Source organism: Triticum urartu, chromosome 7A, assembly GCF_056163025.1.
Source record: "Triticum urartu cultivar PI428250 chromosome 7A, HENAU_Tu73, whole genome shotgun sequence".
NCBI classification, from domain to species: domain Eukaryota; kingdom Viridiplantae; phylum Streptophyta; class Magnoliopsida; order Poales; family Poaceae; genus Triticum; species Triticum urartu.
The window spans coordinates 144,160,978-144,167,360 of NC_141879.1; positions in this window are offsets into that span (position 1 = coordinate 144,160,978).

Here is a 6,383-nt window from a genome sequence, read left to right on the forward strand (position 1 = left end):
CTCACGGTGGGAAGTAAAACTTTGGCTACCGCATTCTTTGTCACTGAGGTGCAAGGTAACTACAATGTCATACTAGGCCGTGATTGGGTTCATGCAAACCAGTGCGTGCCATCCACTATGCACCAGTTTTTGATCCAGTGGGTTGATGATGAAGTGGAAGTCATTCATGCGGATAACTCGGCCTGTGTTGCTTTGGACGAGGCATCGGTGGATTGGCAACACCCAAATGCTACTTGCTTGACGGGAGTGACTTGTCAGAATTCGATTTTATCAGCGCAAACAAGAATGGTTTCGTGCCCGTCTCTTTAAAGCTGACTAAATGCAATTGGCTCCAAGGTATGATATGTTTGAATGGATCCTAACTCAGAGTGGTTACAAAAGCGACTTGTAGAATATCGGTCCAATGAGAACAATATGTATGAGTCCATAGAAGAGTTAGATGATATGGATAAATTAGGACAAGGTTTTACATCGGCCGATCCATTAGAAGAGATAGATATAGGGGATGGTTCAACTCCTAGGCCAACATTTGTAAATGCAAATTTTAGAGCCGATCATAAAGCTAAGTTGATCAAGCTATTGAAAGAATATGTTTGTTGCTTTGCATGGGAATATCATGAGATGCCAGGTTTAAGCCGAGAGCTAGTGGAGCATCGGTTACATATAAAGGCTGGTTTTAGACCATACAAACAATTGGCCAGAAAGTTTAATCCAAAAACATATGACCGGATCAAGGAAGAGATCGGCCGTTTGCTTAAAGCTAATTTTATTAGACCTTGCAGGTATGCCGAGTGGATTTCTAACATTGTCCCAGTGGAGAAGAAAGGATCCAGCAAGTTGAGAGTATGCATTGACTTCAGAGATTTGAATAGGGCTACACCCAAAGATGAGTATCCCATGCCAATAGCCGATATGCTTATTAATGATGCTTCTGGACATAAAGTTATTAGCTTTCTTGATGGTAATGCTGGGTATAATCAAATTTTTATGGCCGAAGAGGACATGTCCAAAAGAGCTTTCCGATGCCTTGGTTTCCTTGGTTTATTCGAATGGACAGTGATGACATTCGGATTAAAAAATGTTGGCGCCACATATCAAAGGGCTATGAATTTGATTTTTCATGATTTACTCGGTGTCATACTTGAAGTTTATATTGATGATATTGTTGTCAAATCGGATGTTTTTGAATCCCACTTGGCTGATTTGCGTTTAGCTTTTGAATAATGAAAAAGTATGGATTGAAGATGAATCCTTTGAGGTGTGCATTCGGTGTGTCGGCTGGTAAGTTTTTGGGTTTCATTATCCATGAAGATGGCATAGAGATTGATCCCAAAAAGATAGAGGCCATACAGAAAGTGGAAGCTCCAAGATGCAAGAGAGATATGCAAAAGTTCCTTGGCAAGGTCAATTACTTGAGGAGGTTCATAGCTAATTTGTCAGGGAAGGTTGATGCGTTTACTCCTATCCTTCGGTTAAAGAATGATGCTGATTTCACTTGGGGGGCAAAACAGCAAGAAGCATTTGATATGATCAAGAATTATTTGTGCACTCCTCCGGTGATGAAAGCACCCAAGCATAGGGAACCCTTCAGGCTTTACATTGCACCAGAAGAAGAAGTTATTGGTGCTATTTTGACTCAAGAAACCGAGGGAAAAGAGCATGCTATTACATATTTGAGCAGACGCTTGTTGGACGCCGAGACAAGGTATACATTTATTGAGAAACTATGTCTATGCTTATATTATGCTTGCACAAAATTGAGACATTATTTAGTGCCGAGTGCTTGTATAGTAGCTTGTCAAACTGATGTCATTAAATACATGTTGCATAGGCCAATTCTCAGTGGTAGAATTGGCAAGTGGGCTTATGCTTTGATTGAATATGATTTGGCCTATGAATCTCTAAAATCCATGAACGGCCAAATCGTTGCTAAATTTATTGTTTAACATCAGATTGATGACAAGTATGACATTGATATAAACCTTGTCTCATTAGTACCGTGGGGATTATATTTTGATGGTTCAGTTTGTAGCAATGGCCAAGGTGTTGGTATTGTTTACATATCTCCTCATGGTGCTGTTTTTGAAGCCTCATGCCGCTTAGAATATTTTTGCACAAATAATCAAGCTGAATATGAAGCATTGTTATTCGGTTTAGAGATGTTGCTTGCTATAGGTGTTACACATATTGAGGCTTATGGTGATTCGTTACTAGTGGTGCAGCAAATATCCAAAGTCTTTCAATGTTTGGACGAATCACTTAATGTTTATCTTAATAAATGTCTAGATATAATCTCTCTTTGGATTGTTTTAGCATTGCTCATATATCTAGACATGACAATTGGAAAGGAAATGAGTTGGCACAACAGGCATCCGGCTATCATGTTGATCATGGCGTGTTTCATATTTCTGAAAAGCCAATGTCTAGTCTTGCCGACGTAGGGGAGGCTGAACCGGAGCCCACCGTTTCGGCCATTAATGAAATATTCAATGCAGGAGAAAGTCAAGACTGGAGGAAACCCATTGTTGATTATTTGTGTGATCCTAGTAGAAGGGTGGACAGGGCTGTTCGGCGGATGGCTTTCAAGTATACAATGAGAGATGATGATCTCTATCGCTGAACGGTTGATGATGTTCTTCTAAAGTGCTTGGACGAGGACCAAGTGAGAGTTGCTATGGGGGAGGTCCATGAAGGTATTTGTGGCACTCATCAATCGGCTCCCAAGATGAAATGGTTGCTACGACGTGCTGGATTTTATTGGCCGACTATGATTAATGATTGCTTCAGATATTACAAAGGGTGTGAAGCTTGTCAAAATTTGGTGATATTAAGTTGGCTCCTGCTGCTATGTTACATCCCATTATCAAGCCGTGGCCTTTCAGAGGATGGGGTTTAGACTTTATTGGACAAATTCATCCGTCTTCCTCAAAGGGGCATCGGTTCGTATTGGTGGCAACTGATTATTTCACTAAATGGTCTGAAGCATTACCTCTCAAGAACATGACACATACGGAGGTGATTAAATTCATAACCGAGCACATTATTCATAGATTTGGCATTCCTCAAACATTGACTACAGATCAAGGCTCCTCTTTCATGTCACACCAAGTTAGAGAATTTGCCGAATCTTATAACATAAAATTGCTCAATTCCTCTCCATATTATGCCCAAGCCAATGGACAAGCTGAGTCTAGCAATAAAATTTTAATCAAGCTCATCAAGAGGAAGATTGAGGATAATCCAAGGAGATGGCATGAGTTGTTGTCTAAAGCTTTGTGGGCACATAGGATCTCAAGACATGGTGCTACAAAGGTGACTCCATATGAGCTAGTATACGGTCAAGAGGCTATTTTACTGGTGGAAGTGAATTTGAATGCTTTGAGAATAGCCAAACAAAATGATTTATCGGCAGTAGACTTTTATAACTTGATGATGGACAATATTGATGAGATTGCCGATAAACGTTTGGCTGCTTTGAAGGCCATAGAGAGGGACAAATTGAGGGTAGCAAGGGCTTACAATAAGAAGGTTAAGTTGAAGAATTTTCAAGTTGGCGATCTCGTCTGGAAAGTAATTCTCCTGATTGGTTCAAGTGATAGAAAATTCGGGAAGTGGTCTCCAAGTTGGGAAGGTCCTTTTAGAATTGCAAGAATAGTTCCCGGAAACTCTTATTTGGTGGAATCCGTACAAGGGGCAGTGTTACCTTGAGCTCTCAATGGCAAGTACTTGAAGAAATACCACCCAAGTGTGTGGCAAGAAGCCTAAGTGGGCAATGGCCGATATATGACTATCGCCCTTAGCACAGACATGGCCGATACCTGATTATCGTCCGGAGGAAAATAAATGGCCGATGGAGTGTTGACATCGTCCTTAGAACAAACACAATACAAGTTATTTTTCGGCACACAAGCTTTGCCGAAAAACAGGGGGGCATGTGTTGACACCAGATTTTGGCATGGTCATGAATCCGGGTTCGTATGCAAAAGTTAGAGGCAACACTTCGCGGGCCGGCCCTGAGTGAGAAAGTATTCGGCCTTTGCCGGGTGAATGAAACCTTGCCGGGGTAAAACCTTGCCGATGTGAGGGCTTGCCGGCGTGGAAAGCTTGCTGGCGGAGAAGCTTGCCGGCGTGGAAAGCTTGCCGGCGGAGAAGCTTGCCGGTGTGAAAGCTTGCCGGGCAAAGACCTTGCCGGGGCTGAAAAGCTTGCTGGGAAAGAGCTTGCTGGGTGGAAACTGTCAAGGCCAATCCGACCAGAAGCTGAAGATGGGCTCAAATGATTATCTAGATGGACTCGGATGAAGAAGTGTTCAACATGAAAGTTATTCGTAACGTCGAAACGGTCAACTTTGCTTTTGGAGTCATCATCATCCGACGTAGTATACGACCTGCAGAGACGCTACAAGAGTCGGATGGTCTAGTCAGCTACATGACCAAGTCCGACTCGAAATTAAAGATGACCCCGTGGAGTATTCAAGATGGCCTTATTTGGAAAAGTGATCAACATATGGATTGTTGGCCTCATCGAAGCGTACAAAATTGATATTTGAACCGTCTCCACCGGAAGTCATATGCAGATTCCACGGCCCGCGCAAGGAGCAAGACAGAAGATTGGATCAGATTCGGGCTGAATCCAAGTGGGACCAGAACTAGGACTCTAGGTCGTGAATTGATGTAATTTTCTTGTAAGGAAAGCCTAGATGAATCCTTTGCTTGTACGGGAAGTCCAGCCGCCTCTTATATATGTTGGGGGTGACGGCCGATTGAACAACACACAATCGAACAAATCAATATACTACTTTTTCATCTATGTTTTATCTCTCCACCGTTTTTCTCTCTCGTTCTTCGTTGTTCTTCGTGTTTGAGAGCTGCGAATCCCAAGGCTCTAGGGGCGAGCGAATCGACCTAGGGCAGCCCATAGCCACCGCAATCCCTGACGGGGTCCCTCCCGGGTGCGCGGGGTTTCGGGTCTGCAAAAGCGCCCGCCGACTGTCTTGCGTATCGCGCTGTCGGTCGGGTCTCCTTCGACGTGAGCTGCGGTGCATCACCCCCGGCGTCGAGGGTACACGTGACGTGTTCGTGTGTCAACACCTATACCAAAACCACAATGTGATATGCCAATTTCTATTTACCCTTCATAAGGACCCTTTTCATCGAATCTGATCCGACTAAAGTGGGAGAGACAGACACCCGCTAGCCACCTTATGCAACTAGTGCATGTCAGTCGGTGGAACCAGTCTCACGTAAGCGTACGTCTAAGGTCGGTCCGGGCTGCTTCATCCCACGATGCCGCCGAATCAAGATAAGACTAGTAACGGCAAGCAAATTGACAATATCGATGCCCACAACTGCTTTGTGTTCTACTCGTGCATAGAAACTACGCATAGACCTAGCTCATGATGCCACTGTTGGGGAACGCAGCAGAATTTTAAAATTTTCTACGCATCACCAAGATCAATCTATGGAGTCATCTAGCAACGAGGGAGAGGGGAGTGCATCTACATACCCTTGTAGATCGCGAGCGGAAGCGTTCAAGAGAACGGGGTTGATGGAGTCGTACTCGTCGTGATCCAAATCACCGATGACCTAGCGCCGAACGGACGGCACCTCCGCGTTCAACACACGTACGGTTTGGAAAGATGTCTCCTCCAACTTGATCCAGCAAGGGGAATGGAGAGGTTGATGGAGATCCAGCAGCACGACGGCGTGGTGGTGGAAGTGACGGTGATCTCGGCAGGGCTTCGCCAAGCTCAGGGAGAGGGAGAGGTGTCACGGGAGGGAGAGGGAGGCGCCAGGGGCTAGGGTGCGGCTGCCCTCCCACCCCCCCCCCCCCCACTATATATAGGACCCCTAGGGGGGCGCCGGCCCTAGGAGATGCAATCTCCAAGGGGGCGGCCAAGGGGGGTGGAGTGCCCCCCAAGCCAAGTGGGGCGCCCCCCACCCCTAGGGTTTCCAACCCTAGGCGCAGGGGTAGGCCCATGGGGGGCGCACCAGCCCACTAGGGGCTGGTTCCCCTCCCACTTCAGCCCATGGGGCCCTCCGGGATAGGTGGCCCCACCCGGTGGACCCCCGGGACCCTTCCGGTGGTCCCAGTACAATACCAATTACCCCCGAAACTTTCCCGATGGCCGAAACTTGACTTCCTATATATAAATCTTCACCTCCGAACCATTCCGGAACTCCTCGTGATGTCCGGGATCTCATCCGGGACTCCGAACAACTTTTGGGTTACTGTATACTAATATCTCAAAAACCCTAGCGTCACCGAACCTTAAGTGTGTAGACCCTACGGGTTCGGGAGACACGCAGACATGACCGAGACGACTCTCGGATCAATAACCAACAGAGGAATTTGGATACCCATGTTGGCTCCCACATGCTCCTCG